The 13187-nt window shown below is 49.3% G+C and overlaps 1 protein-coding gene across 2 annotated transcripts in view; it reads left to right on the forward strand.

The window, feature by feature from the left end:
* The window catches only part of MED27 (mediator complex subunit 27), a 397023-nt gene that overhangs the window by 295501 nt on the left and 88335 nt on the right, over positions 1-13187 (forward strand). The window lies entirely within an intron of this gene.

Consider the following 13187-nt stretch of genomic DNA (forward strand, 5'->3'; position numbering starts at 1 on the left):
TTGGCACTGTGGTTGGGAATCTGCTTTAGGGCGGTTGAGGTCCAGAACTTTGAACTGAATCCAGAAAGGATGAGAAGGCCAGTGCCCATGAAGACCAAGGGGCAGGGCGGGGCGGGGCAGGGCAGGGCGGGGCAGGGCGGGGCAGGGCGGGGCGGGCTCCTCATTTCCCCCAGATTTTAAAAGTCATTGAGAAATTATTTGGCCTGGGGATATTTACATCACAACATTTTGTAAGCTGCCATTTGTGTATTTAACATGGCATCTTTTGTTTCTGTAATATTTATGATATCTTGTTTTTGGAGAAAGAAAGAATAAGCCTGCTGGGGCCAAAAGCGTGTTGGTTGTGAATCCTCCTTGGAATACTGTCTTGTGTTGAGGAGACAAAACAGCCACCCTTTGTATTTGGCTGGCAAACTTTGCTATCATTTTGTTACTCTTCTCCAGATTGCTATTGCTGTATTATCTGTTGTGTATATTTTCATTGGCTTGCAGGAACCATGCTTACAGTTCAAATTTGTCGATGCACTTGTTGTATTGTTCTTTAATATATTCTTAGTGAAAAAACACATTGTTAGGGGAAAAAATGCATTTTATGTCCTGCATGATTAAGTTAGGTAGCTGGGTTTGACATGGACCTTTCAGATTTTGTGACTTCCAGGTGGGGCCTGGAGTTCTTCTAGAATTAAAACTGATCTTCAGACTGCAGAGGTCAGTTCTCTGAAGGAAATGGCTACTCCAGAGGGTGGAGTCCCTCTGGCCATGCACCCTTTCCTCTGCAAACTCCACCTCCAAATCATCCATACTTTCCCAGCCTGGTTTGGCACCCCCAGCTCCTAGAGGTCTTTCTCAGTATGCCATGCCTGGCCAAGCAGCTTTCTCTAAATACTTGTATGTACTCTGCACTGGCCTCCTCCCAGGGGAGTCACTGATAGATTAATTTTCAACAAAGATGGATCAATAATTTATGCCAGGGTTTTCACTCACAACAGAACGCAGACAGACTTGGATACGACCTGACAGGGTCGGGCACACTTCACTTGTAATTAAAACCTGATGTTGAAAACTAAAAGGTGGGGATGTTGCAGGGCGGGGGGAGAGGAGGGTGTATTTTGGGGCCATTGGCAATCGAATCAATCTGTGATCAGCAAATGATGGATTGAATGCTTAAAGGGCTGGGGGATGCTGCAGAGAAGAAAACTGAGCATCAGCAACCTGTTCCGGTGGCCAGATTAACAAGGCACATTAAATGTTAATATGCTTATTGGCATTTGTGGTGTCGCTTGGCCTTTTGGAAGCAAGCGTTTTGTTTGGCTGTGATGAATGGGCTGGCGATGGACAGGGCAGCAGCTGGGCCCTTCTGCGGGGTCCTCTCCCGGGAGGAAAGGGCTTTTTACTGAGCAAAATTTTGCTTGGAATGTTTGGCCATGAGGGTGAAAGGTCAGTTTCCCCTCCTATCAGGACTAAGCACGTGAAAAAAAACCTGGGGCTATTTTGGGTTTGAGTTTAATCAAACAGAACTCAATTTAGCTTTACCCAAATCACCTGAATTCCAGTTTCAGGTTCCACTTGATTTGGGAAAGCCATTTATTTCCTCAATCAGTCTCCTGACAAACAGCTGATAAGCAGAGAGAAGCTGCTCTGTGGAACATCCATGTGTCGTGCTGGTGGGGGGAGTCTGGTACACTCCAACAAACAGCCAATTCGGAAAGAGGCTCTCCCCCAAAACATTTGTGTGGGCAGGGTGGGATCAGAGGTGTTGAGAGAGTGCCTCAGATGTCCAGCTCCTCCAATGGTGGTGTGTCCCTTCAAAGATGGCCAAGAGCCAGTTTCTCCTAGGCATGTGCAAAAATTAAAATTCACGTCATTTCAGGTTCAGGTCGATTCAGTTTAACCCGAATCACCAGAATCCCAGTTAAAATACTGGGATTTGAGTTCAGCATGATTTAGGTAAGCCCAATTTTTCCTGAATAAGCAGCTGATCCCACTCCGTGGGATCACGTGGGGGGGAACAGCTGAAGAGAACAGATGATTCGGATGGTGATGAGGGCGGAAGGGTGGCACCTGGGCGGCAGCACTCATGAAAGGGGACCCTGGTAGGGGACCTTCCAGCAATAACATCAGTACGACTTCAGCTAGCCTTGGTTGGTCCTGCACGGAAGAAGGCCACGGGAAACCACTTCTGATAATCCTCACAAACCCGATGATGACACAATCCTGGTTTTGGTTGCCATAAATCGGAAGTGATTGGATAGTACTTAGCACAAACGCACATTGGTGGTATGTCACTTTCTTCAGACTGGAACAATTTCTTGGCCCTTGTGTGTGCAAAGACCAGCAGTGGGAAGGACCTTATGAAATAAAGAGGATGGAGGAGCTTGCTTGTTTGTTCACTCCATTTCCACCCCGTCTTTCTCCACAGTAGGGACCTTGACAACATTCTCCTCTCCTCCATTTTATCCTCATGACAACAGCTCTGTGAGGTAGTTATGTCTATTGTAGTGGTTAAGAGTGGTGGCTTCTAATCTGGCAGCTGAATGGCTTTGGGCTTGTCACAGACCTGATGAAGGTTCTGACCAAGCAGTCCTGTCGTCACTCTCTAGCCTAACTTCCCTCACAGGAAAGGGAAGGCGACTGGAAGCCGCTTTGAGACTCCTTCGGGTAGAGAAAAGCAGCATAGAGGAACAGCTCTTCTTCTTCTGATTCCCCGCTACTCCCCCACGCGCAGCCCGCTGGGAGCTCGCCACAACACTGATAGAGCTGTTCTGACCAAGCAGTGATCTCAGGGCTCCCTCAGCCTCCCCTCCCTCACAGGGTGTCTGTTGTGGGGAGAGGAAAAGGAGGGCGACTGTAAGCCACTTAGAGACTCCTTCAGGTAGAGAAAAACGGCTTTTAAGAACCAACTCTTCTTCTTCTTCAGTAACATCAGGGTTCTCCCAGCCTCACTTTATTTATTTTTTATTTATATACCGCCCTCCACGGGGGCTCAGGTGTCTGTTGTGAGGAGAAGAAGGGAAGGTCATTGGAAGCTGCTTTGAGATGCCTTCTGGTAGAGAAACGTGGCATATAAGAACCAACTCTTCTTCTTTTCGGCCAGGCTGAGGGTTTGTGATCGGCCCAAGGTTAAAAGGCAAAGTTATAATACGATTACTGTTTTTTCTCTTTTTAAATTGTCTTAGTTTTTAATTGCATGTATTTGAATTTTGGTCTGAATGACTGTAAATAAATATTGATTGATTGATTGATTGATTGATTGAACTTCTGTGGCCCAGTGGGTATTCAAACTTGGATTTCCTACATCCTAGTCTGACACTAACCACTGCACCAGACTGGCTCTCTTCTGCATATTTAGTGGAGCTGAGGGTTGGGGACACAGCAGATGTAAAGGCAGCCCTTTCCTCATGTTGCCATATGACTTTATTTGTTTGTTTGTTTGTTTGTTTGTTTAGATTTCTATACCGTCTTCTCTACGGCTCTGGGTGGTTTACATTAAACATTATGGAAAGCTTAGATGGAATATTATAATAATGTAATAAATAACAATCATAACATAACATGATAACCCAACAGGACAACAATGACAATCCCTGGGCAGGTCAGATTTGTCAGTCATGGAAAGGCATCGGGGGGGGGGGGAGACTAGCAGATGTTTGAGTCGGTTGGTCTCAAGCAAATGTCTGGTGGAGGAGCTCCCTTTTGCAGGCCCTGCGGAACTGTGGGAGTTCAGGGAGCTCGTTCTACCAGGTTGGGGCCAGGACCGAGAAGGCTCTGGCCCTTGTTGAGGTCCGACATGCTTGGGCCCAAGGATCTGCAGCCAGTCAGAGGTGGCAGAACGTAAGGCACTTTTGGGGGTATAGGCAGGGAGGTGGTCTCTCAGATACACTGGGCCCAGACCGCGTATGGCCTGGAAGGTAAGTACCAAAACCTTAAACTTAAGCTGGAATTCTATTGAGAACCAGCTGAGTTGTTGGATGTGGGATCACCATGGTGTCTGAATGAGAATCCTGGCCGCAGCATTCTGCACCAGTTGCAGTTTCCGGATCAAGGTTGAGGGCAGGCCTGCATAGAGTGAGTTGCAGAAGTCCAGCCTAGAGGTGACCGTTGCGTGGATCACTGTGGCCAGGTGCTCTGGGTCCAGGTAGGGCACTAGTAGCTTGGCTTGGCAGAGGTGGTGATATGCCTACCTTTATTATTGTTATTGTTATTGTTATTGTTATTGTTATTGTTGTTGTTGTTGTTGTTGTTGTTGTTGTTGTTGTTGTTGTTGTTATTGTTATTGTTATTGTTATTGTTATTGTTATTGTTATTGTTATTGTTATTGTTATTGTTATTGTTATTGTTATTGTTATTGTTATTGTTATTGTATTTATTTCCTGCCACTCCCTGTAGGCTCGTGGCAGATCACAATAGTCTTATCCCCAAAAAAATACCCATTAAAAGACTTTAAAACAATCCCAACATGGCGGAAACTTAGTCCCACCCCTGCTATCAGAGCGGCAGGGAGGGTGGGGAGGAAATCTAACTTACTAGGTCCGTGGGGGGGGGAATGCTGGCACTCATTTGCTGATCCCGGCCTCAACCAAAAACCTGGCAGAAGAGCTCAGTCTTGCAGGCCCTGCGGTAAGCTGGTAAATCCCGTAGGGCCCGCAGCTTACCCGGGAGATCATTCCACCAGGTAGGGGCCAGGAACGATAAGGCCCTGGCCCTGATCGAGGCCAGGCATGCTTCTCTTGGGCCAGGAACGACCAGGAGATTCTCCCCCGCCGAGCATAGAGCCCTGCGGGGGATATAGGCGATAGGCGGTCCCTCAGGTATGTGGGTCCCAACCCGCGTATAGCCTTAAAAGTCAAAACCAGAACCTTGAACCTGATCCGGGCAGCAATTGGCAACCAATGCAGCTGCCTCAGCACAGGCTGGATATGGGCCCTCCAAGGTGTGCCAGTGAGGACCTAAGCAGCTGCGTTTTGCACTCGCTGGAGTTTCCGGATCAGAGACAAGGGTAGGCCGGCGTAGAGGGAGTTACAGAAACCTATTCTGGAAGTGATTGTCGCATGGATCACTGTAGCCAAGTGGTCAGGGGACAGGTAGGGCGCTAGTAGTCGGGCCTGGCGAAGATAGAAAGATGCCTGGCCCGCTACTCTCTTGACATAAGCCTTCATAGTCAGGGAGGCATCAATGGTCACCCCCAGATTCCTGGCCAGGGGCGCGATGGTAAGTTGTGCTCCTGCCAGGGTGGGTAAGCCCACTGCCTGGTCCTGCCCTCTGCCTCCCAGCCACAGGACCTCCGTCTTGGAGTTTCAGGCGACTCTGCTCAAACCATTCAGTCACTGCTTCCAAACATCTGGCAAATGGTTCCGGGGGGGAGTCCGGGCGGCCATCCATGAGGAGATAGAGCTGGGTGTCATCAGAGTACTGGTGGCAACCCAGTCCAAAATTCCGTACCAGCTGGGCCAGAGGGCGCATAAAGATGTTGAATAACGTGGGGGAGAGGACTGCGCCCTGCGGTACCCCACAGGGGAGTCTGTAGGGACACGAGATCTCTTACCCCACCACAACCCTCTGGGTCTGGTTCTGGAGAAAGGAGCGTATCCAGCGCAAGGCTGTGCCGGCGAGGCGGTGGATCAGAAGGTTGTGATCCACAATGTCAAAGGCCGCCGATAGGTTCAAAAGGACCAGCACGGCCGACCCACCTCTGTCCAGCTGGTGACGGAGATCATCCAAAAGGGTGACCAACACCGTCTCCACCCCATGGCCAGGACGGAAGCCCGACTGATATGGATCGAGTGCCGACGTTTCCTCCAAGAATGCCAAGAGCTGGTCAGCGGCAGCCCTCTCCACCACCTTGCCCAGGAAAGGCAAATGTGATACTGGGTGGTAGTTGGCAGGGTCCTGCGGGTCTAGAGTTGATTTTTTTAGAAGAGGGCGGACCACTGCCTCCTTTAGCCGCTCAGGAAACTCCCCCGAACTTAGGGAGGAGTCTCTGAGCTGGCCTCCTATCCCCTGGCCACCTCCCTTGAGGAGCCAGGAAGGGGAAGGATCAAGGGGGCAAGTGGTCGCCCTGACCGAGCTCAGCAACTTGTCCACTTCGGGAAGAGAGAGCCGCCTGAAGCCATCAAACCTCACTACCAAAGGCAGCCAACAGGCCTCCAGTTCATTTACTGTACTAATTGTGGCGGGAAGGTCGCGATAGAGTGACGAGACTTTATCCGCAAAATGGCTCGCAAATGCCTCGCAGCTGAGTTCCGATTGTCTAGTATTTTGGCACCCCTCAAGGGCGGTGAGTGATCTAACTACCCTGAATAATTGGGCCGGGCGAGAGCTTGCGGACGTGATTTCCATGGCAAAAAATTCTCGTTTAGCCACTTTCACCACCATCTCTTGAGCCTCTTGTGGCGCAGAGTGGTAAGGCAGCCGTCTGAAAGCTTTGCTCATAAGGCTGGGAGTTCAATCCCAGCAGCCGGCTCAAGGTGGACTCAGCCTTCCATCCTTCCGAGGTCGGTAAAATGAGTACCCAGCTTGCTGCTGGGGGTAAACGGTGATGACTGGGGAAGGCACTGGCAAACCACCCCGTATTGAGTCTGCCATGAAAACGCTGGAGGGCGTCACCCCAAGGGTCAGACATGACTCGGTGCTTGCACAGGGGATACCTTGACCTTTACCTTTACCTTTACCACCATCTCATACGCCCTCATAAGCGTGTGGTAAGATGCTCTTGTAACCTCGTCACGAGTCTTCCGCCACACTCGCGCCAGTCGTCTCACTTCCCTTTTCTTCTCCTGGAGTCCCCCGGTATACCAGGGGGCTTGTTTGAATCGAGGGCAGAGAGGACATTTAGGGGCGATCTCATCTATAATGGCCATCAGGCAGGACTACCAGTCCTCCACCATGGCCGCTAGTGAGTCACCAGGAGGCATCGGGTCCCGCAGAACATTCCGGAATCCAATAGGATCCATAAGTCTCCGCGGGCAGGCAAAGGTCCGCCCGCCACCCAACTGGGGAGGGGGTGGTATCCTGAGCCGAGCCCGCAGGGCGTAGTGGTCTGACCACGGCACAGCCAAGGCTGCATCCAGAACCACCTCTATCCCAGCACCAAAAATCAGATCGAGTGTGTGGCCGGCGTGATGGGTAGGGCCAGTAACAAATTGCGAGAGCCCCAGTGTTGCCATGGAAGACACCAGGTCTCCGCCAAGTCCTGAGGATGACGCGTCCGCATGAACATTGAAGTCACCTAGGATTAAAAGCCTGGGAAACTGCAGCGCCCAGGCGACCACCGCCTCCAGCAGGCAGGGCAGGGCATCTGACGGCGTGTTGGGCGGACGGTAGACTAGCTAGATGGCCAAGCTCTCGATCACACACCATCCAATACTGACACACTCAACTTCCCCGATTTCCGGCCCCGGGTGAGCCCTGTAGGCAAAAGCCTCCTGGACCAGGATTGCCACCCCCCCCCCCTCTTGTGGGTCCGAGACTGGTGAAGGACCGAGTAGTCTGGGGGGGGGGGCAGATCTTTGTTGCATGGTCTTCCATTGTAAGGGAAGTGTCCAGGATCATGCCCAGGTTCCTGGCAGAGTGAGTCGCTGAGAGCTCCACACCAACCAGAATTGACAGATATGCTTCCTAGCTTAGTCCCTTCCTACCCAGCCACAGGACCTCCGTCTTTTTAGGGCTGAGCTTCAGACAACTCTGTTTGATCCATTTCGTCACTGCTTCCAGGCAGCTCGCTAAGGGTTCTGGAGGAGAGTCAGGGCGGTTGCCCATCAGGAGGAACAGCTGGGTGTCATCTGCATATTGGTGACAACCCAGCCCAAACCTCCACAGCAGCTGAGCCAGAGGGTGCATAAAGATGTTGAATAAGATAGGAGAGAGGACTGCTCCTTGTGGGACTCCATGTGTGAGCTGATGATGGTTAGATACTCTCTCTCCAATTGCTACCCTCTGTCCGCAACCCTGGAAGAAGGAAATCAGCCATTTAAGGGCTGTTCCCCATATCTCAGTATCAGGTAGGCAGTGAGCTAGAAGCTCATGATTGACTGTGTCAAACGCTGCTGACAGATCTAGTAGTATGAGCAGCGCTGACCCGCCTTGGTCTAGCTGGCGTCTCAGGTCATCCATCAGGGCAACTAGCACTGTCTCCACCCCCTGGCCAGGCCGGAAACTTGACTGAAATGGGTCAAGGACAGAAATTTCCTCCAGGAATGCTGATATTTCGTCTGCAGCAGCCCTTTCAACTAACTTCCCCAGAAATGCTATTTGTGAGACGGGGCGCTAGTTGTTAGGCTCCTGCAGAGCCAAGGATGGTTTTTTGAGCAATGGGAGTATCACTGCCTCTTTTAATGCCTCTGGGAATTATCCTGTTGAGAGGGAGAGATTGAATATTTCCCGGAGGGGGGCTCCAATTCTTATGTCTGCTGTTTTTAGGAGCCACTATGGGCATGGGTCTAGTGAGCAAGTGGTTGGCCTCGTTGCTGCTAGAATCCTGCCCACTTCAGCTAGTGAGAATCATCTGAAGTGACTCAGTGTTCTCTCCAAAGATGGCCAAGGGGGCTCTAGTTCACTTTCTGTATCCAAAGATGGGGGAAGGTCATGGCGGAGAGTCGAGATTTTGTCTGCAAAGTGACTTGCAAATGCCTCACAACTAATGTCCAATTGGTTTTGGTGCTCTTCGTTGAGGGCAGTAAGGGATCAGACTATCCCGAATAATTGAATTGGGTGTGAGTGCGCAGACGCGATGCATGTCGAGAAAAAGTTGCATTTCACTGACTTTACCACCATGTCATAGGCTCTTAACTGCATTCTATAAGATGTTCTCCATTCTTTGTCGCCAGTCTTCCGCCAAACTCTCTCTATTCATCTCAGTTCCTGTTTCTTCCTGCGAATCTCCTCGATGAACCAGGGGACCCACTTGAGACGGGGGCGGAGAGGACATCTGAGAGATATCTTGTCAATGGCAGCCAGCATTCTGTCATGCCAGTCACTGACCATTCCATCTAGAGAAGTGCCGGGAGGCATTGGGTCTCACAGAGCATTCAGGAATCCAATTGGATCCATAAGTCTCCACAGGTGAGATGAAATCTTCTCAGTGCCCAACTGAGGAGGTGGTAACCTAAGCCCAGTCTTCAGGGTATAGTGGTCCAACCATGGCATGGCAGTAGAGCCCTGAAGGAGATGTTATCACGGATCAGGATTGCCACTCCTCACCCCACGGTCCATGACTGATGGTGGACAGAGAACCTGGCAGGGGATAGTTATTTGAGGGCGACTGTTTCACCATCCCTCGACCAGGTTTCCATCATGCACGCCAGGTTACCCCCTGCTCTGCAAAATAGGCTTGCAGAGTGGAAGCTTTGTCGTTGATTGACATGGCGTTGCACAGATTCAGTGTTGGAGGTGGGTTTTTCACCTTTGCCTCCACCCTAGTGGCCTGAGAGATGAATCATAGAATCATAGAATCATAGAGTTGGAAGGGGCCACACAGGCCATCTAGTCCAACCCCCTGCTCAACGCAGGATCAGCCCAAAGCATCCTAAAGCATCCAAGAAAAGTGTGTATCCAACCTTTGCTTGAAGACTGCCAGTGAGGGGGAGCTCACCACCTCCTTAGGTAGCCTATTCCACTGCTGAACTACTCTGACTGTGAAATTTTTTTTCCTGATATCTAGCCTATATCGTTGTACTTGTAGTTTAAACCCATTACTGCGTGTCCTTTCCTCTGCAGCCAGTTGGAACAGCATCCTGCCCTCCTCCAAATGACAACCTTTCAAATACTTAAGGAGGGCTATCATGTCCCCTCTCAGCCTCCTATTCTCCAGGCTGAACATTCCCAAGTCCCTCAACCTATCTTCATAGGGCTTGGTCCCTTGGCCCCAGATCATCTTCGTCACTCTCCTCTGTACCTTTTCAATTTTATCTACGTCCTTCTTGAAGTGAGGCCTCCAGAACTGCACACAGTACTCCAAGTGTGGTCTGACCAGTGCTGTATACAATGGGACTATGACATCTTGTGATTTTGATGTGATGCCCCCGTTGATACAGCCCAAAATGGTATTCGCCTTTTTTACCGCAGCATCACACTGCCTGCTCGTGCTTAGCTTACAATCCAAAAGTATCCCAGGGTCTCGTTCACACACAGCATTACCTAGAAGCGTATCCCCCATCCAGTAAGCATGCTTTTCATTTGTCTGACCCAGATGTAGAACTTTACAGATCTTTATTAAATTGCATCTTGTTCTCATTTGCCCATTTTTCCATTGTGTTCAGATCTCGTTGAACTCTGTCTCTATTTTCTGGAGTATTTGCCAGTCCTCCCAATTTGGTGTAATCTGCAAACTTGATGAGTAGTCCCTCCACCCCCTCATCTAGATCATTAATAAATATGTTAAAAAGTACCGGGCCAAGCACCGAGCCCTGAGGTACCCCGCTACTCACCTCCCTCCTGTCTGATGAAACACCATTGACAACAACTCTGAGTGCGGTTCTCTAACCAATTCCCTATCCACCTGACTATCTGAAAATCCAGATTGCAGTCCTTCAATTTATCCATCAGAATATCATGAGGAACCTTATCAAAAGCTTTACTAAAATCCAAGTAAACAACATCAACTGAATTTCCACGATCCAGCAAACCTGTTTCTTGGTCAAAGAAGGAAACCAGGTTGGTCTGACAGGACCTGTTGGAGACAAATCCATGCTGACTTCCCTGGATCACCAAATTGTCCTCCAGATGTTTGCAGATCGCTCCCTTTAATATCTGCTCCATTATCTTCCCCACAACAGAGGTCAGACTCACTGGTCTGTAGTTTCCTGGGTCATCTTTCCGCCCTATTTTCAAGATCGGAATAACGTTTTTCACTTCCAGTCCTTCAGGACATCTCCAGTCCTTAAAGAGGTCCTGAAGATGATGGACAAGGGTTGTGCAAGTTCTCCGGAATATTCTTTGAGCACTCTCGGGTGCATTTCATCCGGCCCAGGGAATTTGAACTCATCCAGTGCAGCCTCTCGACAACCTCTCTATCCATGTTAACCTGCCACCCAAACACTATCCTTTGGCTACTGCCATCTCTAGATGTGCCTAAACCCTTTGACCTGTGGGAAAAATCAAATGTAAAATAGGCACTAAGCATTTCTACTTTCTCTGCATCCTCTGTTAGAATTTGTCCATCCGCACCCAACAGTGGGCCTATTGCCTCCTTTACTTTACGTTTGCTCCTCACATAACTGAAAAATCTTTTCTTGTTACAATGGGCTTCCCTGGCCAATCTTGGCTCACTCTCAGCTTTGGCCTTTCTGATGATGTATCTACAGTGCCTAGTAACCTGTAGGTACTCTTCTTTAGAGCTCTGTCCTTCCCTCCATTTCCTGAACATTTCCCTTTTCTTTCTTAGTTCCTCTTGAAGTTCTCTGTTCATCCAAATAGGCTTCTTAGAGCTCCTGCAGTGTTTTTGTCTTTCTGGGATAGTCATTGATTGAGCATGCAATAGCTCTTGTTTGAGTAGCGGCCACCCTTCACATGCTCCCTTCCCTTCCAGCATTCTCGTCCATGGTATGACACTCATCATGTCTCTGAGTTTATTAAAGTTTGCGCTACAAAAATCCAACATCTGCATCTGGCTACAAGCTTCCTTGCCCCCCCCCAACTCAAAAGGAATGGGGTAGAGGTTAGAAGGAGTTCAAGCACTGTTGTATCTCAAGATCCTTCTATTGTCCATCATCCTCCCACTGTTGTCTCGCCTCTTCCCCTTATTATTGGGATCCCTGACCCCCTTTGGGTTCCCCCTTGTTGTTGTTGTGCCTTTAATTGGGCTTGACGATTGAGAGCTATCCATGTCTGATATTGTGTTTTCTCCCTGGGGTTGTTAATTGTTTGATTTCTAGGGTTTTTTCCCCTGGTTCTTGTTTGGTTGCTTTGATTTTGGTTAGTCTGGCTTTTTCCATTTCAGTTGGGTTCGGTTCCAGAGAGATAGCCCTGACTGTCTCAGGGCTACCCAATCTTGAGTTGATTTGTTAGTTGGGTGCCAATTACATTATATTGGCTCCCAATCATGTGGGAGGGAGTGGGGAAGTGGCACTTTCTAAGGCTGATTTTTTTTTCAGGGGGGCACTTTTTAAGGTTGAGTTTCATTTCAGGGAATGTGTGGTACCTATGTGAGCTGTGGTGGCTGGCTTTATTTGGGCTAATTATTAGGTATTGCACATCAGAGCTGTGATTTTGACAGGTTCCTGTGGCTGGAAAAGAGGTCAAGGAGGTTGCTGGCTTGGCACCTGGAGAAAAGGTCAAAGCAATGGCACAATCCTGGAGTCTGCTATGCTGGGGAGGATCAACCATGGTAGAGGAGCAGGATCCTCAAACTGTCCAAGTGAAGGGAGCCTTGAACTGATGTAGCAGCCCGTCGCACAGGATTGGCTGTCTGAGATCAGCTGACTCTCAGGAACAGGAGGATGTTGATCAGTATGTCCTGGCTGGTCATCCGGTCTCCTTTCCAGACACGGGAACATGATATTGATTGACCCTTCTTTTGCAAGGCAGATGGCTGGTTCAGAATAGTCAGTTGAGGCCCTTCTGGTAGTTGGGTATGTCTCTGTGCTTTTGACTGAGACTCCTCTCAGAGACTGGTGGAGCAGATGGTCAGTGGGAGTGAATGGTTAGTAGCAGAACCTTTGATGGGCTTTTGGTTTCCTTAATGAGCTACTCATTAGAATATATGTTTGTAAATAAGAAGCTTATTATCCTCTTGATGGTGGTGGGGAATCCCATAACACTTCCTGGTAAGAGTGTCCTGGCGTGGGCATCTCTTCCCCGCCCCTTGGATCTCCCGATTCAGGTTCAGGGCATCTGGTAAACTGGGCTGCTTCTCCTATGGATCAGAACTGCCAATACTCTCTGCATTTGTGCAGTCGGGGATTTACACTCTTTGGTAAATGTATTTGCTAGAGGAAATTCACAGTGCGTTTTCCCTATAGCAAGAGATTACCAGTTCCTCCATCAGTTACTTAAACGTTTTCATCTTTTAAGATACTTCTTGAGCCTGTCAGCTAATTCGTGAATTGTAAGTCTGGCTTTCTCCCTGGAGTGACCGTAAGGACTCCAATAATGTCCGGCTGCAAAGGGTAGGTTGTAAAGCTGACGTTAGCCATCCCTAGTGGTGATCTTAATGTCAGGGACCCAATTCTGATTGGTACTACAGCACAGAGGGA

This window comes from Paroedura picta, chromosome 12, assembly GCF_049243985.1.
Source record: "Paroedura picta isolate Pp20150507F chromosome 12, Ppicta_v3.0, whole genome shotgun sequence".
Lineage (NCBI taxonomy): Eukaryota > Metazoa > Chordata > Lepidosauria > Squamata > Gekkonidae > Paroedura > Paroedura picta.